Below are 20,418 nucleotides of genomic sequence, written 5' to 3'. Positions count from 1 at the left end.
TACCCAAGGACCATCACAACCTCTCAGTTCTGGACGATTACTACAAGGCGTCCAAGCGGGGTCGTACTCTTGGAGAGTGTGACGTCGGCTACTCCCAGTGTCCCGTCTCTCTATATGAACTGCCAAACTACGCACACGCTCGGTGGCTCTGATCCTTATAGTTCACTAGGACAAATTGCTTTGTTTCGTTTTGATGGCTCGCATCTGTTAGCCACACGTTTGGTGTTTGTGCTGTGATTTTCTTATATTTTACAGGATTTTAGTTCGTAACCTAGTGCTGTCAGTGTGGGTGTCTGTCTCCGTTGCATTTTCTGAAACAAGCTTTGCTGCTTATTAACGCAGCTCACGACAAGCACCCTTCACGGGGCACCACTAAGCTTCCTGAAGTTCATGCGACACAAAAAAAGACAAAACAATATTCTGTATTTTTTCCGGTTTACTCACACCGTAGCCAAAACTATATCCGAGGGGACAAGTATGCCGGAGTTTCTCGATATGGACACCTCTGAGGAAGCGTTTTAGTCCTGCTGTCATGGGTCGTTAACTATATGCATGGCTTTGTGTAATTGCATGCCAACACTATAACTGTGTTGTAATCGTTATAACTGTGACAACATTTCATGGTATCAAACAGATTTAACACGCTGAGGATGTTATAGGCGTACTAACGTATTTGTCTAGTGAACGACGTGAACGGGTACATCAGCATTGGTAAGCGACATCTTGTTCCGTTTCGTTACTCCAAAGCGTATGGTAGCTACTGCAGTGAGCGGCTAAGTTCAGCTTAACCTCTCTCGCAAACGTGTGAGTGCGACGTGGTCACCACGAAGGTTTTCGTTCACTCTCCTTCGTTTTTTTTTTTGTCTAGGAAAGTTGCGCAAGAATTTCACTGCGGAATTCTAGCTGAACATCACCCCGCCACTTCGCCATCAGCGTTGTTGCTCCGGTAACCAAATACTTCGATTAGAAAGGAAGCATTTCTACATCAAATAGATAAGTTTTGAAACTAATACTTAAGTTAGAAAGATGACTGTTCGATTTGTTATAGTTCTTGAAAATACCAACATTACTTATTTCTAATTGTGACGCACGCCTGTATACATACTGCAGTTCACATTGTATGCGAGCAATACACTACTTAAGATTGCCTTTTTCGCCGGCAATAACAACCATCGGCGTACAAAATATCTGGCTGGAAAGGCTCACAGGCTAGATAGCTAGTGGAGGAACTATGGCGATTTCAGGTGTTGCTTGCATTTAACTCCGATCTACACTGCTCGTTATCTCACCGCAGTCTGCAGAACGTGATATCGTCAAGTATATACCTATTCTTGGATTGTAGCGCGAAGTGACACACACACAGACTAGAAGAAGGCAGGACGAGCGCTAACTCTCAACTAAATCTTTATTGAAACTATCAACATATATATGATTGATGGCAAATACTGCAGCATACGAACATGACAAGGTCTAAAGACTATCAGTTAAACATATCAAGAGGTAGGGAAGCAAAAAACAGAAACCAAATAACAAAAGGCACTACTTGAGAGTGCCACACGGGCTGAGAAGATATTGAAATTCGCTAAGAGAGATATTGATGCGTGGCTAACACAAGTCGCTCCTAATATGTTAATGTGAAATGCCTCAATTATTTTCCGTGTAGTTTGTCATTTGTGTCTTGAAAGGACTTTTGTGCCTTCAAACAAAGGTTTACAACCACAATTCAAACAATGCGACGCTAGATGTGAAGCATTAGGGTTGTTAAGTGATTGCTTGTGTTCTTTTAGTCTGAGATTGATACACCCGACGCTCTGTCCAATTTAAGCTTTCCCGCACTTGAGTGGAATATGACAAACTGTGCCAGTGTTACAAGGCACTAAAGGGGACACATGCCTAACGCCGCAATCATTTTTTCTTCTTTTGCCCCCTAGTTCAAGTTTCTTATGTATCATAGGGCACATCATAGACAATTTGCAGCGGGAAGAGAAAGCTGTATTGATGTCGTATCTTCTCGCCACGTTTCGTAAACCGCGTGACAACCTACGTACATAGGGCACCACGCCAAACCTTTTTTCCTTTTTCTGTTTTTCTTGTTTCTTAGCAGCACTTTTTACACATTCCAAAGCTTTTCACAGGTTAGTGATAACAAATGAACAGTCTATGATGTGCCCTATGATAAATAGGAAACTTGAACAGGGGGGCAAAAGAAGAAAGAATGATTGTGGCGTTAGACAAGTGTCCCCTTTAGTGCCTTGTAAAATTGGTATAGTTTATCAGATTCCACTCAAGTGCCGGAAAGCTTACATTGGACAGAGCGGCAGGTGTATCAATATCAGACTAAAAGAACACAAACGATCGCTTAACAACCATAATGCTTCACATCTAGTGTCGCATTGTTTCAATTGCGGTTGTAAACCTTTGTTTGAAGACACAAAAGTCCTTTCAAGACACAAATGCCAAACTACACGCGAAATAATTGAGGCATTTCGCATGAAAAGATTAGGAGAGACTTGTGTTAGCCACGCGTCAATAGAGTTTTAGAATAGGGGCCCCAAACGTTTTGGGGCCCCAAAGAAATAGCGTCGAAGCTACTGCGCATGCGCGAGACGCAAACTGCGTTTGGGTTTTGCGTTGGGAACGCTATTTCACCGATTTAGCGGGAGCCCAAATAGCGGCCCCAAAAGCTTTGCGTCAACAAACATGGCGGCACCCATCGAAGCGACGGCGCTAACCTAGCACCAAACTGGGTTTGATTCGCGGTAACGTGTGAAGTTCGCAAGCTAGAAGTGACTGCGGTTATCGCTTTGTCTCAACTAGCGTGTGTTATGAAGATTGATTCATTAGACGCCGCTGATTCCGAATTCAATTGTGGATTTTATGGCTCGTAGGCCTAACACGGCTAAGCTTGGCTGGTGAAGGCACGTAAAGTTGGTTTTGTTGCTCAAAACTAAGCGCTACTAATTGTTTGCTGCTTGAAGAATAACCTCTAAATTGTAATTAAACGCGAATATACGCAAGTCAAAATTACTATTCCTATCATAAAACGGTATATTTTATTTAATTATTTCTAATAGTTTTTCTTTGACGCCGTAGTGGCGCTGTCAGCGCAAGACGCTATCCGCAAACGCAAAACCCTATTCTAAAACTCTTCACTCCTGCGTGCCCCAGCGCTAACACCCGCAAAACTCTTTGGGGCCCCAAAATATTGGGGCCCCTAATCTAAAAATCTCTAATATCTCTGTTAGAAAGCGAATTTCAATATTTTCTCGGCACGTGTGTCAATCTCAAGTAGTGCCTTTTTTGTTTTTTTTCTTCCGTACCTCTTGATATGTTTAAACGATGGTCTTTAGACCTTGTCATGTTCGTATGCTTGCGGTATTTGCAATCAGTTACATATATGTTGATAGTTTCAATAAAGATTTAGGTGAGAGTTAGCGCTCTTCCTGGGTTCTAGTTCGTGTGTGTGTCACTTCACGCTACAATCCAAGAATATGTTACCGTACCAACTCGCCTAACTTTCTATCCTTTTGCAAGTATATACGCAGTCTGAACCTTTGTTTTGCTGACCCCTTTTCTTTCGCAGCATGCTCGCTGTGTCGGCCTTGGCAGGAATCGGGAATTTTCCACGTGGGGATTGCATGCGCTGTATGCATGCTGTCGTGCTGCACGTGTAGGAGCAAGCGGCTCATCTGCTAGGTGCACCGCTACTCGCTTATCTAGGTCAGCAGCAAGCGCCTCTGCATGGCATGCAGCCTACAGGTCGCGCAAAAGGAAGTTGGTTAAACTGTGATTGCTGCTGCGGCTGCAAAGGAGCGCTGAGATACTAATTTGTTAAAGAGCCGCACGCTCACACATATTTTCACTGAAGAGATACAGGTGCCCTTTTAACGTGCAATTTTTGAGATACTGATTTCACAGTCGTACGTGCTTTTTTTTCTCTGGGAAGGGGGGTAGGGGTGCGGGGTTGTGGTCTTGTGCTCGTTTAAATAACTCTCGCTTTATTCAGGCGATGCGAGAACAATCAATACATTATTTGTCGAAAAATTCTGCAACAAAGCTAAGCAGAAAGTATGCCAATTCTATGTCTTTCGGATCTTCAGTACGCATTGAAGCTTGGCGTCGAGTCAGTTTACCGTTCTTATGTACGTCGGTCCCAATGCTTAATATTCCACCAAGCCTATAGCTTTTTCATGGGAAGCGAAACCAGGGATATTGTCTAGGAATAACCAAGTTCGACAGGTGCACCAATTTCGAACTTGAGCTTTACCAACAGCAATTTTCATGGAGTTATACAAAGGCGGCTTCTCTACATATCTTTTTTATTTTCTGTGTCTTGGTGGCAAAGCATATAGTCGCATAACAAGCTCTCACTGGGCATTTGGTATTCTGCCACTTGGACTGTGTCCGCTCACTACGTACTAGTCAATATCCTTCCACATCTTTCAGTCTGGTCTAATGGTGGTAAAGGTCAGTTCAGTTGCCGTGGTGTTATAAAGAGGTAACGCGAGGTTGCGCGCCGTGTGAGGGTCTGCAGTCTTCTGTTTTGTGCTGACCTGGTACACCTTACTTCGCTTGGCGTGGGTGCAGTGAAGAACAAAGAACACGCAGAGCATGATGGCAACTGCGGCGATCACGCTGGCATCTGGTAGAACCCTTCGTCCGAACCTTTGCTGTCACGAAATAAGCCTGTAAATAGCGCAGTAGGCCATTTAGAAGGGTCGTGCATGCGGGCTCAAAACTGCATGTTTCGCTATAACAGCAAGAACCAAACCCAATCAGCCCCATGACCTACATATACAAAAATGCCACATGATGACATGGAGTCGTAGGGGAATACCCATCGACATAGGACACTAGCGCAGAAGCAGTCTAAAGTCTGCGTAACTGCGTTTCGGACAACGTTCTGCGCTCGGTTAACTTTGTCAACTCAAAAGAAAAGGAGCCTGGCATTCAAGAGGACGTCATTGTTTATCCCAACGTTGTTTACGGGGACAAAATGCGCCGAATTGACTATGCCTGTTGTCTTTGAATTTACTATGTGCTCTACAAAACGTTCACCGCTGCAAGAACTTGAGTTGACAGACTTGTATTATGCTAAAAAGAAACCATTTCAAAGGGTTTTCTCAGTTACCCTTTGTTGGTGTGTTGTGAGCGGCATGATAAAAGTAGCCGGATTGTATAACACTTGAAGCACTCTCGTATCTTGGCCTTACAGCATTTTTTATTCAGTTCCATCATTTTTCTGTCTTATATATTATGAAACCTTGTGTTCTGAAAAATGTGTAAGTGTGGCCGGAGTTTTCGTTGCGCATGAAATACAATTGAAGTGAAAAATTGCGTGTCCTGTGTCATTCACCGAAAAAAGTAAGATTGCCTAGCACATGGCCCTTGTCGAACTTCGCATGGCTGTGCAGTTGGCAGTATATCTACATATTTAAGTGTTTACATGTAGATCACGTATATAAACGTACCTTTCCGAGTAGCCGCTCGATAAAACAGTCCTGGACACGTATAGGCTCATAAGCAGTATGACTGCACACTACTCCGATGCAACGCCATGATTAAAAAGAGCGTTGTTTTTGCAATTGTTACCTTGGCATCGAAGCTTAATTAAATCACTGATTATACGATACACAAGAATAATGGGCAGGGTTTAGTTATATCGCAGTGATGGTTTTGTGGGTAAGTTGTGCTGTCAGAATTCGCGCACAAATGGAAGTCATACAGTAATGTGACGTTTACTATGTTACTCTGTGTGAAAGGTGTCAGTAGAAGTATTAGCTGTGAGCGCTCGAATGCTACGGCTGTTACTGTAGCGTACACGTGACCGTTGTTTTCATCGGTTTGACTATTCGTTCGAAATTTATTCTTGGGTCCTCCAACACGGAAGTATATAGAGTTAGTAGCCGAGTTCTCGCGGTTGCATTTCCTCCAGATCGACGCACTAGTTGATATCGCGAGGGAGAGCAGGTTTACCGAGAACCACGAGAACTCCCCTGATGCCCTCAATAAAGCTCCCTGTGTCATAAACCTCAAGGGCTGGGGAAAAACTTGGAAGCTCTTAACCGCAATGGTGGCTTGAAAGTTTCTTCGAACTGCCACAGCACTATAGCCATTTAGCCGTGTCGGGACAAGTGACGCGGCTGCTTGTGCTCACCCAGAATCGAAGGACCGCTAAAGGATACTGGTATCATGACCAGTCCATTGAAGGCCGCGTTGGTCATGAATAAAGCCGGAAGCTGCGCGGCAGCTTCCGGCTTGATGCCCTTGTCGACAGCCTAGTCTACAGTTGTCGTGCCAAACGACATCTGCGAGTACAGTCTGCCACTACAGTGGTGGCAAGAAGGATGTAGAAGGCGGGTGTGGGGAGCAGGCTTGCCATGGTCTTCAACGGGCTCGACGCATTCCCAGGATCAGGACCTGTAGAACACTTGCTCGTCCCTTGCAGGCTTTCATAAGAGTGATCTCTTGTTTGACGCTTGTCATTGAGGCGAAGTGACTCTTCTGCTTTAACCTTCTCTACCGGCTCCTTGGTCGTCCTGTATGACCCAGTTCTCGATGCGTCACTGTGGCGATCATGTCTTGGTGCACACTGATATGGAAGGGGAAGTTGTTCCTTGCTAACGGTATTTGCCGACGCGGTCGTTGTAACTGGTCGCCAAGCGGAAAAGTGACCAATGTTTTCTGGTGATGGATTGCTGAGGAACATGTATAGGGGTACTGCCTGCATCATCAGGGCACCGGTCAACAGCAGCGCTCCCTTGAGAGGATAGGCGACGCGGAGGCGATTCAACAACAGCGGAGCAACCATGTCGGCGGCGCTCCAGGCGATATAGATGAGGGACATAGTGGTTCCTCTGTACTTGTCGAAAAAAGCCAGGTTGTAGGCAGTGGCAGAAATGATGAACATACCCAAGCCAAGACCTGCAGATAACAGAAGGAAAACAAATTTAATGCCATTCAACTCTGTGAAAGTGGATGACAAGCGAAGCTGCGTATAGTGATGACTATATTGATTTAATATATTGCGATTACTATATTGATTGAATAGACACATACATGTGACTTCGTGATTCTACAGTCTTTTATTTTATTTTGTTACCACAGTGATCCTAGCTTTATGGTCACTATAGTAGACGGCCATGAGCTGAACGACGATGCTGGAAAGATTTTTAGCAAACGTCGAGTCTATACATGACCGATGACGCGTAGTTGCTCCATTGACGTGTGTATATCATTGAATGCCGAACCTATCCTCCTCGCGGTATTCGGGGTCCCGACGGGCATCGCTCGGCGTTGGCGGCCCACTCGCCTTACAGGCGGTCTCCTTCCGCCGCCGTCGTGCCCATTCCCACTTATTTTCGCGAAGGCAATCTTCACGGGCACGCTGATGTTCGCATGATGGAAGGCGGATACGCGACGGTCTAGACCCGTCTACCAACGCGCGCTAGGCGTTAGCGGCTTCCCGCCGTCTTGGCGCCCATTCCCGATTCTGCTCATGCCTCGCTCTTCGAAAGCACGCTGCTCTTCCTCGGTGCACACAATATGCATCCTACCCATAGCACAGCCAGAACGCAACTGCTGGTAATGTCGCTAGGCGATGTTGACGTCACAGTAAAAAGGTGCACGTATAACGTCGGACTATAAACGCGCCTTCAGTGTTTGCAGTCCGACCTTATCGGCGCGCGGGCGAGCGACCTCGACGCCGGGCGCGTCGATTTCTTGGTCTACGCGAACCTCTTCTATACGCGCGCAGAAAAAAAGAACAACATAAACCTAGCCATATACAGCTTCGCTGTAATATGCAATAGCGAGCTCTCACCCGATCTCCTAGCACAAAACTACGCCTTCTGCAGTGAAACATGAAAACATGCCGCCTTTACAGTGTCGTTTGGCTCTAGGGTGGAAATTAAGGCCTTTTCAGGCACAAGTGCTCTACAAGATTTTGCTCGCAATTGCACCTACATTGTGCATCTGCATCTCTGAGTTCGTTGCTGTGTGACTAAGCTTCAGAGAATTCTAGCTTGTCGCTGATTTTGCACGGCGTGTGCACTTTGGGCGCCGATATTACATCTTTGAGCGGTAATACAGAAGAAAGACGCATATACAGCAGCTCCAAATGGTTTAGTGCGCTAAGCAGTTCCATTGCAGAGTACTGTTTCAAGTCACAACAACCCTAGTTATACAACTGAACGAATGTTTACAGGATCAATGTTCACGACTACTGGTATTCGCTTGAACTACACTGTACACTGATATACTGCCTCGATGTTCCCCCGAAAGCGGACAAATTTTCGGTAAGTGGCGATTCGGGTTGTCAGTGACATAGTAAAATTCGTAGTGTTTTCCGGTCCGTCAGATGCATGAGTCAGGAAAAATTCATTCAAAGGTATACATCTCAACAACGAAACATGCAGGAAGCACTGTGACGGTCCCGGGTTTTTTGAGCGGGAGCTTCCACTTAAACGGAGGCGTGCGGTGTATGTATACTTCAAGTACACTCTTAGGCAAATTTACATCCTTTGGGGTGTATCTCTGCCACGCAACAATAATCGTCATCTGCCTTGCGTTTCCTTTCTTGAAAACGCCGCGCCCTCTACTTTCCTGTCAGGAATGTTATGTCGTGCTGATAACGCGCGTGTCGTTCGTTACTGGGAGGTATCGGGCTCGCCGCGTTAAAGAAAGGAAATGCGGACATGACAGATGACGATTATCGTTGTGTGGCAAACGGGTGTAATTTTGCTTAAGAGTGCACTCTTAGGCAAAGTTACACCCTATGGGGTGTATCTCTGCCACGCAACAATAATCGTCATCTGCCTTGCTTGCGTTTCCTTTCTTGAAAACGCCGCGCCCTCTACTTTCCTGTCAGGAATGCTATGTCATGCTGATAACGCGCATGCCGTTCGTTACTGGGAAGTATCGGGCTCGCCGCGTTAAAGAAAGGAAATGTGGATAAGACAGATGACGATTATCGTTGTGTGGCAACGGGTGTAATTTTGCTTAAGAGTGCACTGTTAGGCAAAGTTACACCATATGGGGTGTATCTCTGCCACGCAACAATAATCGTCATCTGCCTTGCTTGCTTTTCCTTTCTTGAAAACGCCGCGCCCTCTACTTTCCTGTCAGGAATGCTATATATATATGTCGTGCTGATAACGCGCGTGCCGTTCGTTACTGGGAAGTGCCGGGCTCGGCGCGTTAAAGAAAGGAAATGCGGACAAGACAGATGAATATTATTGACGTGTGGCAAAGAAGGGCGTAAATTTGCTTACGAGTGTGTAGACTGGAGCTTGGAGGTGAGCATCGAGGCAACCTACATCGCGGTGTCCTAAATATTTCCGATACCTAACTCATAACTGTTTCCGCAGTAAAAATCACAGTCGTACATCTGGATCGCGCTTTAACCGAGGCATTGACGCTTTGACCTCGTCATATCTACGGAAATGATCAAGAAAGGGTGCACTCTAAAAACAGTTGAACCCTTTGGGGTGTATATTTGCCACAAAACAATAATCGTCATCTGTCTTGCCCGCATTTCCTTTCTTTAACGCTGCGAGCCCGGTACTTCCGAGTGACGATCGGCATGCGCATTGACAGAGCATTCTCGATAGGAAAGTAACGAGCGTAGCGTTTTCAAGAAATGAAATGCGGGCAATACAGACGGCGATTATTGTTGTGTGGCAAATGTACACCGAAAAGGGTGTAAACTTTTTTAGAGTGTTTTTAGAGTGTCTTAGCCGTAGCCTGAAGCCTGGAGCCACCATTTTGACAAGGGGACTCATCTGCATCAGGAATTAACGGTCACAAGTACCTTTCTGGAAGTGCTGGCTCGAGTTTAAAGGCTTCAGGCTATATACGGCTATCTTTGTCTGGTTTCTGTAGATCAATCTGTCTTTCTATTTCTGGCGCCGTTTGTCTTTCTTGGTTATTAAGGAACAGTACGAGCATCGTTTTATTAGCCTTTCTGAGGAAGCCTCAAAATGGCCTCAAACCGATGGATTATCCTTCCCGTTTGCCTTTCAAGAACGAAACACGCGTCTTCGGTATCGCGGTGGTCCCTGTATAAAATACGAGCCTCCATTTGTATATGCCTGCCTTTATCTACGCCGCGTCCAAAGCAGGGTGATTCCACGACAGATCAAACACGCATCTCCGCTGATATGTTTATATGTTATGTAGGCACATTCAAACTGCACGGAACAGACAATTTTATTTCGAAGAAGCATTCCCAGCTCACAAAAAAATATTTGCAGATGGGGCCGCGGGCCACCATCCTGCTGCTACTTACTGCAATATTTTCCGACTCACGATCGAATTCAGTGCAAACAAGAAAGTTGTGTCGAAAACCCTTTTCGCTCGTTTTTATACGCCTAAATGTAGATAAGTTCCATGCATTTTTATGCTATCCAAGAAATAAAAATAATAAAAATTCCGAACAGTGTTCAAATGAGAAAAGTTTTGTAGCTTTGATGCGCGCTTGCGAATATTATATTTCACACCAAAACTTGAAAAAAAATGACAAATATAGAATGTCACCTTTGCATTCCCGCAAAAAGTAGTTTTCCCTTAAAAAATACAATTTAAAAAGAAATAGCTGAAGAAACAAGATAAAAAAAAGCCTACATACTAAATAAATAAATAATAGAACTCGAGTCTCAATTAAAAAAAAAATGGATGGAAGTCCGCTTATGTCAGGCAAAACATGAGTGCAATATTAGGTTTTATAATTTGCTTTATTCACAAAGTATAACGGACCAATGTGACCGATGTTGAGTGCCTCGGTGATAGCCGATGTTGAGTGCTTCGGTGCCCTTGCTGGTTGTCTATCACTTTGCACTGTACGTGAATCTACAGTTCTCATTTCCCCTTCTGTTTTTATTTTTTTTGTAAAAGGAAACTTCGCTCTAGTAGCTTGTTTTCAACAGAAATGTATTCCTACATTTTAGTTTTGCGGTGAGTTTACGCTTCCGCCTTCTAAAGCGCTAACGCGTGCTCAGTTTGCAGCCTACAACCGACATAGAATATTTACATCAATATAATGCTTTTTTTCCCTAAATTTTTGTCCTCAGAGCACGCCTTGCGTTATATTCGGGTTCGTATTGTTAGGTCCTTCCGCACTTTTATGCCCTGGGGCCACGTGCCACTGGGTGCGTACCCTTATTCAATGAATCTCTTTGAAGCCAACTTGGGTCGCTGCGTATTTGCCACTACGTAGGCGCGGGCTTCACGGCGGCGCTGCCAGAAGGCCCAGCGTGTCAGGAGGGAAGAGCGTGAGGAGCCCAGCTGTCGCACACGCCTCGCCCATGACGCTCTTCGCATACCTGGACAGTCATCGTAGATGAGTTCTCCTCGAATTTTTTCTGTGGCCGCTCCTAATGCACTCCAAATCGACCAACTTAAAACGCATTTGAATCTATTGTAGCGTTTATTTAGTTTAATATTGGTTCCAAAAAAAGGCAACAATACTAAATGAAGCAGGCATACCAGGACTCCGCAGGCTGCATGTTCTAAACGAAATGGTCGATTCATTCGCGCGGATCGATGGGATAAGCATAGGCATGCAGGTGGCGTCATTCGCAATTTTTTAGTGGGCAGTAATGTCATAAAAGGTCTATGTGGGACATTATACCTGGTTTGTCTGCTCTGTACAGTTCTGTTTTTTTAGACGTCTTGATGTCGCGGCAGTGTAGCGCTTTCAGCGATCAGGTCTTTAAGCTAAAATGGATGCTGTAGGTATGTAGATATGCACATGCTAGGATGTGTGCAGACGCCCTCTGTCCTATATATGGTTGATTGACCCAAGTAGTACTGGACCGTGCTTCCAGTGCTCGTGCCTGTCGAGGGGCTGCTTGTGTGCTTGCGACTTGTGTTGGTGAGTGTGATGCAAGTTGACATTTTTTTTTGTCAGGGATGCCTAACTTCGCATTTATTTTTCTACAGTTAAGAAAGAAAAGAAGAAAGACCTGAAGCTGCGAACGCAGGGAGATCAATTATAAAAGCTACTACATAGCCGCTATGCATGTTTCCTGCGTGTCTACTTCACCTCGCAACCTTTTAACAGTGCTCCGAGAAGTCCAAGCGCATTTATATTCATCGATATTTCTGAGCAACGCAAACGCGAACTCCTAGCGAGCTGTACAAAACTCGGCGCTAGTATAAATAGTCAAAGGGCCAGAGTAGCGTGCGTAAAACTTGGGCGACGTTACACCCCATCACATAAAGTAGACGAGTTCAAAAAATGGTTTCCTTGAGTGAGGAGGAACCGACGCCAGCGCTGAGTTCTTTCTCGTAAGACGTGTCAGTGATGGCGCCTTCATAATATGAGACTTCCGCGAAAAAAAATTGCTATTTACGCGTATGTGCGCGCTGTATTGTTTCGATAGGAACAGTGAAATCGACGTAAGGCGTCATGCACGGCATGAATACACATATATTATACATTCCCAGTGGTTTGCTACGTGATAAGCAAGACCAAGCTGAAAGAAAGTTATTCGAAATGTTGCTCTATAATTGAATACTTTCAGCGATGTACTTGCCACGCCCTTCTAAAGCACACCACCTTATATGCCAATGACCTTCAAATGAAACGGGAGTTGAGCTTCAATTGAGAAACAACAACAACAACAACAGATGGCCCCATAAAGTGAGATCAGCAATATATATATATATATATATATATATATATATATATATTAGAGAAGAAACTCCCCACGGGGAATTGTCATCTAGTGCGTAGCATTCTTTGTATTCATTACTTATAACTCATATACTTTACCTTTGAAACTAACACTGCCGTACTTTAAGAGATAAGCAACCGCAAAGATCGCCACGCGCGCTATGACGATCTCCCCAGTGAACGCGTTTTTATTTATTTATTTATTTATTTATTTCTTTATTTATTTATACTGCAAACTCGTTTGAGCCCAAGAAGGGGTGAGCGTACAGAAAACATATACACGTGTGATGCCCGAGAAAACAGAGAGAGAGAGAGAGAGAGAGAGAGAGAGAGAAACCTTTATTTTTACGCCAGCGTCCGGCGCTCAACCCTGGTCGGTCAGCTACCAGTCCTCACCCAACACGTCTCCGACGTGCTGGATAAGCACCGGCAGGAGAATGTTAGTTGCATGGGGTGGTGGAGTGAGTCCGTCCATGACCGTGGCTTGTTAGTGGGAATGTTGGAGAGGGCTGACTGCAGTTTGGGTTGAGTGTGAGGGCAATGCCATAGACAATGCTCTAGGGACGGATATTCCATGCAATTCGGGCATTCCGCTGACCCAGGTAGGCCTTGAATTTAGTGACGGAAAAGAGGAGTCACTATTGCGTTTGTTTGGAGTCTTCGGAGAATAGCGCTGTCTTCTCGCGAGAGGCTAGCAGGAGGAGTAATAAAGGCGACGGAATTGGCGCGAAGTTGCTTCAAAAGTGATGTGCGCTCCTTGTGCAAAGTTTTTATGTGTTCCCTTGGGTTAAATTCTGATGGCCATAGGCACGGGGGACCCGGGAAACTAACTGCGCGGGTGAGCTCATGAGCTCGGAAATGAACAGGCGCTATTTTCTGCAACCTTTTTAGGGGGCACGACTCTGCGCCTAGAAATGGCGCAGGCAGCAGAAAGAACGGCACCGCTCTTTCCTTTTCTTCTCACACGTCTCCGTAACAACCTAACCGTTCCGTAGCGCAAAAGCACACAGCTCCTCAGGAAGAACACCGATATGTGTGCGCACAGCGGAAGCTGTCCTGTCTCCGGAAGAGGCGACGGAGCGGAGCGGGTCGAGTGCGTCCACTTGGCTTCGTCGCTTTTGCAGTCAGACGCACTGCGAGTCTCCGGAGGCATAGAGTTTCCTACAAAATTCTTGTAGGAAACTTTATGTCCGGAGGCCTCCTAATCCTCCGCACATGGGCCGCGCATGAACAATGCTCCTTGAGCGTCCGCGTAGCTATCGCAATGAAAATTTGCCGCGCTCGTGTGTTTCTACGCTTCCGTCTCCGTCCTTGTCTCCTGCGCTGCATAAGCTTCCATGTCAACAATGAACGAACTGACCCAGATTACGTTACTTCTATTACTGCTGTGTTTAGACAAATCATTTAGTCCTACGCATTCGTGCGTTTCTATCTCGGTGCGCGATGTGTGTGGTCGACATATGATGGCCGTAAACACAGCACTACCTCCATGGAATGTGATGAGAAAAATGAAATGAGTGTGTCGTGAAGGCCCTTGATGCCGTCAAATGCCCGTGATAGTAGTGGAATTCTAAGGAATTTTGCGCACACGTACCGGTGGAAAATATTGCTTTACAGAGGGCGCGTTGTTGCTGGCGGACTTAAGGTCCCTAGAAAGGCAAGCTGCAATTGTATTATCGTACTGTAACACAGCAAGGAAGTCAATTGCATTTGCCGTAGATGCCAAGTAGATCAAATAGAATACGGCAACGACACGGCATGCGCAAGTGTAATATGAAGTTCTGTTCCTCTGTAGCCTATTTAAGAGGACAGTGCTGAGAACAGTCTGTCTGGCTTTATTTAGCTCTTCGTGCTCCAGGGTACAGCGCTTACCGTTTAAGACACTTTAGATATGCTGTTTGTAAGCCACTTAAATTTTAAAGTTATTTAGACAATGAGGTTACGTTTAGAACAAATAACCGGTTTTATTTAACATGCTCCGCTGAACAGGTTGTGATAACCAGACAGCTTGTCTTCAGGATAAAGCAGATCATTGGTTATTGATTTCCGATTTCAATGCATTTCCCAAGGACGCAATGCTGATATGAGAGAGAGAGAAGAACACACATTTGAGTGAAAAATATATCTTGCGCGCAGCTTATATGAGCCCAAATGCAGTTAGTATTCCAGTAACTGAAACACAGCTGTAGTAAGAAGAGAAATAACTTTTCTTTTAAATTTTCTGCATTGTTCAAGTTGTTCCTCCAAAAGTAGCAGCGCAAGGCAGCGATGACAATATGCATTTGTTAGTATGCAGCGTACACGCTACCACAAATGTTAACGGAGCGCGAGATCATAGAAAAAGCTCAATATCCGCAGCCTCGGAACACAGTCTTAAGATATATTTAGGGTAACCTTTCAATTTGTATGATGTCTTACAGTTTGTTTATAACTAATGGAAATAGGTTCCACAGTGAAATGCAAAAATCTTTTATTTGCTAGATGCAAATCTCGTCAAGTAAAGGGGATTATGAAATTAGGTCAACTGGCAGCTGATTGCTTATAGCCTATAAGACAGAACGCCTGAAATCTAGTTATCTATATAGTTATCTATATGCGGTAAGCATGTTATCAGATCTGAGCAGTTCTCTTGCATTGCAACAGGTGTAAGTTAGTACTCTTACGTACTACTAGTGCTAACAGAATTAGTATTCTGAATTATTTTACATTCCTATTTAGCCAATACATCTAACTAACAGTTATTTATTATTAGTTAAAACTGTTTAGTTAGTTCATATTAAGTTAGCACTTTTACTGAGCACTTGTTTCAAACATCTTCTGCGGCTAAATCCGTACTTCTTGAAGGTTTGGTTGTGCCCCGTAGATTCGTCGCGGAGCGTGCAGATTCTGTACCCGGTTCCATACATAGCAGTCAACGCTGTGGAGGCTAGACAGACTTCTTGCAGTGGCTTCGTTTGCACTTGTATATATTTGGATATTTTTTAACCGCAATTGTGCGCCATTGTTTTTTTATATAGGCTCAGTACTGAATGAAACAAGTTTTTATTCCTTAGAAACAAACACACTGTAGTATACGGCTGCTAATGCGCTGTTTTATACCATTTTCATTTTTGTTGTTCTTTTCGGGTTTTTTATTTGCAACCCATCGCGAGGAACGTCACGTGCATGCTCGCGCGAGCGAACGCTGCTTGGCGCACAGCGAAGCACAGCCGGAACTCGCGGAGTGACAACCTTTCCTGAGCAAATTTCTTGCGTAGCTTCCACAGCATCGACTGCTATGCATGGAACAGAGTATAGTCCGTCGCGCGCGTCTACTGTTGCACATGGACGTTTTTAGGGAGCACCCACAATTTCTTGTAGTCATTGTTCGCCGGATGGTGCTGTAACCGTTGTAGCTGATAGGCGTGCATTTCCGTCCCTGTCTTAACGCCTGGAGAAGCTCTGAACAGACAGGACAAATCTTAGAAACTAACCGTTGCACAAGGTAGTCAGAGTTCCCTCTATAGTGATTCTAGTACAAAACTCTATATGGCTAAAGGAACAGTGTGTAAACCGAAGTTTGGAGCACTTGTTTGCAGGCAACGATATTTTGCAGGGAAGTGCGGTTACTGGCGGAACGAACGACCGTAAACTTCCCAACCTGCGCTAGGCGGCGCTACGGACGCTGCTGAGCAGGACTTACTTTTGGAAATGCGCTTGTTTGCTTTAAATCAGGGGTACAATCAGGACTCCATCGGAACCAAAGGTCAGTGGGTCGCCTCGCATTGGGCGCTCACGGGAAGACTACAAATGAAGCTGTGCAGGGTGATACGGGCTGGACTAGTTTTGGAGTGAGGGAAGCTCGCAGTAAAATTGAGTATGAAGAACGGCTGAGGAATATGGAAGAAAGTGATTGGGCTGGGAGAGTGTTGAGGTATCTGTACAAGAAAAACATTGATTCATAGGGGAGGAAAAGAACTAGGAAGCTTACCAGCAAGTATGCGGCCTGTAGGGTGGGCAACACAGCAACAAAGACGGTCAAGCGGAAAGCCAGAGAGGCTGAAATAATCTCATGGGTGGCGGCAATGGAAAGGAAACCTGCCATGAGTAACTACTTAAGAGGAAAAAACGAAATCAGGAAAGAAACAATTTATGATAACTCAAAGGGCAGCTCATTACTTTTCGAAGCGAGATCGGGATGCCTTAGAACACGCACCTATAAGGCAAGATATAAGAAGGAACAAGAAGCAAGTGCTTGCTGCCGTAAAGCTATAGGGAAACTAAGGAGCATGCTTTATTATAATGTGAAGACGTCTTCCCAGCGGTCGATTTAGGCACCACTGGCCTCCTTGACGCCCTTGGGTTCAGCGGGAGCAGTGGAAAAGTAAACATGTCCGCAATAGGCATTATTAAGAGGCGATTGGAGGATTGGTGGACGAAAAGTAGGGAAACGACAAAAAACGGAGACGTACAAAAGCACAGTTAGCAATAGGGGATCAGAAAATTTGGGTGTGGGAGTTCATAGTGTTCATTTTTAAAAATTTTTTTATTGTTTAACTTAGGTAGGAAATTAAGCAGTATAATAGCAAGAGCTTGGTGGCGCAACCCACCGCCCAGTTCCAAAGGGGACGCTCATAACATCCATCCATCCAGCAGTGCCGCTCGCGGGAGCCAATGAAAGAATCGCCAGGCAACGCGGTTGCCTAGGCGTGTTGTGTACTGAAGTACGGGCTGCGAGGTTCTGTCGCGCATGCATTTGTCCGCCCAAGCCTACCGCTCAGTGCCACATTAGCCACGTAAACACCGAGGGTCGACCCAAGCCCGCGAAGTTGTACATATTTCCGGGGCAAGTACTGCAAGCACGAAAGGAGACAAACCTGCACCACTGCTGTTGTTGTCAGAATCAAGTAAGTCGCGCTTGTTCGCTTTCGCGTGCCAATCCGCATGCTTGCCGCCACTGTTCAGCCGTCGTAGCTTCGACGTTAGCTTTCACAAGATCGACACAAACCCGCAGCACTTGCGCGAGCCGTGCCAACAGATGGCTCTGGGAGTCGCGATTAAGTGCGTGTGCGAGAATAATCTAGTGCGGTATACGATGACATTAAAGAGTATCAAGTGTGCATAAGGCTTCGTTGTCTAGTACTACGACGCGAGAAGAAATAGGGTTGAGGTGTTTTGTAGTGTTACGATATTTGATTATCGCGACCGACACATGTCTACTCTATATTATTTCTGCTAGATTTCCAAGCGCACTACAGTTGATACGTCTGTCCATCTAATACGATTGTACGATCGCCTTATGCACTACCATAACTGCCCAGCAGTTCCGCAACATGTAACGCGATGTCCCTAAAATACCTTTTTCCGTCCTGTGTTCTCTTCGCAAGGCCTGCCGTCAATAGCACCAACCGTGTACTGGACGGTCTTGTTTTTACACCGAACTCTGCAGTTTTTGACACCGTAATCCTGAAAAAAAAAAATACATCAATACAAGATTAATGAGTAGACGGTGACAGAGCGCATGTATGTCATTTTAACGCCCAAGTCAGCGTTCATCCAAAAACAAATTCGGAATTTTTTTTTTCGTTTCACAGCAAGAATTGTTCATAACCCGATACAATAAATACATAAGTGCCACAAATACACTAACACACAATAACATACACAAATTATCTAAATCATTAAAACAAGTCATGCGCAATCAGTCGCATAGAGGCTGTTTACATTAGGTGTTTGAGGATGTCTGACAATAAAGGATGCCAGATAAATGATATTTGCGTTAAGTTACCTGCCACTAAAAGACTTGGATATTAAAAACAATCAGTAAGACTAATTAGTCGCATGAATAAGTGGTATTCACGAATTAAACTAATGTCCAGCTTTTTCTCATTCCGGAACCTTAAGTTCGTGCGAAATGCACGGACTCCGAATTTATGAATTCTGGCTAACAGGAAGCTTATCCTTGCAAGGACGGATTAAATGGTGGCTCATTATGCACCGTAAAACCTAAAGTGGACGTGCGAAGTGATCGGCGTCCTCACTCGCAGCATGAACCCTTCATCTGTCGTCCTAATCACTGTTAAGCTAGCATGGCTACAATCAGGCTCGTCTTAATTTCTTGTAGATTTTTCGATTCGGTTTTAACATGTACAGTCTGAGGCGTCCGCGAATCGCGGACGCCGTAGTAGACGCTTTGGCGTCTACTACGGCGGGAAATGTTTGGGAAGTTAAAATCGCCCATAAGTAATATTAGCGCTCCGGGGAAGGCGGGAGATGGAACAACTGATACGGGGAAGGCGGGAGATGGAAATTCAAGACGATGAGCAAAACGAGAAGAAGGTGAAAGCAGGAGCCAACGTTTCGACAAGTGGACTTGTCTTCTGTACGAAAAGATCGAAATGAGCACAAAATGAAAAGAATGCATCATTCTTTATATGCACTTCGTCTCAGCACTGTGAAAAATAGACGTCTGAACTGATCGCAAGTACCATTTCTTCAATTTGCAGTTCTACCGCGTAAAGAGAAATAATTTGAAAGAAACGCACCGCCAACCCAGGTGTAGGTGATGTTGTTGTCAATGTAAACCAAGTCCAGTCTGAAAGATAAGCGATGATTAGCGCTAACTATATCCAATAAATACTTTAGTGCATGCCAACGCAAAATTTTTTGCATTTATTTTGTAATGAGATTTATTTACTCTAGTCACCGCATATTCAGATGTGATTATGCAGTTGCTTTGAATGTAAGCAATGAGTTAGGAAAAGGGGTGTTTGAAGGATGGAGATCTGAATTAAAGAAATTAAAAGGAAAATGGGACAAATGCAGCAACTGTCCGGTACAAATTTTTCGTCGAGAGAATCTTCATCAACGTAACCGTGGCTTGTGATGCTGTTACACAGGCTTTCATCTTCGAGGGAAACGGACCGAGAGTGTCGAGGAAGGTCTGAGTCTAGGAGGAGGGTGGAAACGGCTACGCAGATGACAAGGGGACATTCGAATGCATCTTCTTGAAGCAGTCGTAGCCAGAGAAAGTGTTCCTCAAGCGGATATTGTGTACCGTCGACTTGTACCTTCGAACACTGGATGACAGGGTTCAACGTGGCGAGCACAGCTGACGGTGGTACAAATGACACGGGTATATATTCAAAATAAAGAAAGGGGCTGACAGATGCAATAGCACAGTGTGGTATAAAGGTTATAAATACGGATAAGGTGCCTCAGAAAGGCTGGCCGACGTTTCGATAGGAGGACCTATCTTCGTCAAAGGCGGCCTCGTCATCCTCGCCATGTTAGTTTTAAACGGTTAGTACAGCCCACATCCAGAAGTCTGGGACATACACGACGCAAGCTAACATGCCGAGGATGACGAGGCAGCGCTTGACGAAGATAGGTCCTCCTATCCAAACGTTGGCCAATCTTTCTGAGGCACCTTATCCCTGTTTATAACCTTTATACCCCGAGCATCTCTTTGTATCAGTTGTTCTGTCGTTTGCACTGTTCGGCTACTTGAACGTACACCAACTAGCACAGCATGGAGCACTCGTACTTACGAGGTAAGAATACGCATGCAGAAGCGTAAAACGTACATTGGGGAATAAAAATCCAGAAATAGCAAGCGGGATCGCTTGACCTTCATCTCTACTGCACATTATCCTCCCCTCGCGCCAGCTTCCAACTCGGCCGCGATACCTTGCACACGCACTGCATTCTTTCTCTTACCTTTTTTTTAGCCGGTTCATAACCTTTCAGATCCCTACTTCTAA

General features: G+C 45.0%; 1 long non-coding RNA gene across 1 annotated transcript; it reads right to left on the bottom strand.

The window, feature by feature from the left end:
• Positions 1-2,403: 2,403 nt before the first annotated feature.
• LOC129385165 (uncharacterized) lies at positions 2,404-19,252 on the bottom strand. The gene is made up of 3 exons (XR_008612759.2): positions 19,201-19,252; positions 18,014-18,121; positions 2,404-6,924 (listed from the first exon to the last, which is right to left on the bottom strand). It is a non-coding gene; the product is annotated as an uncharacterized lncRNA (long non-coding RNA).
• Positions 19,253-20,418: the final 1,166 nt, after the last annotated feature.

The sequence above is a fragment of the Dermacentor andersoni genome, chromosome 5, assembly GCF_023375885.2.
Source record: "Dermacentor andersoni chromosome 5, qqDerAnde1_hic_scaffold, whole genome shotgun sequence".
NCBI lineage: Eukaryota > Metazoa > Arthropoda > Arachnida > Ixodida > Ixodidae > Dermacentor > Dermacentor andersoni.
This window is presented reverse-complemented; position numbering and strand designations above follow the sequence as displayed.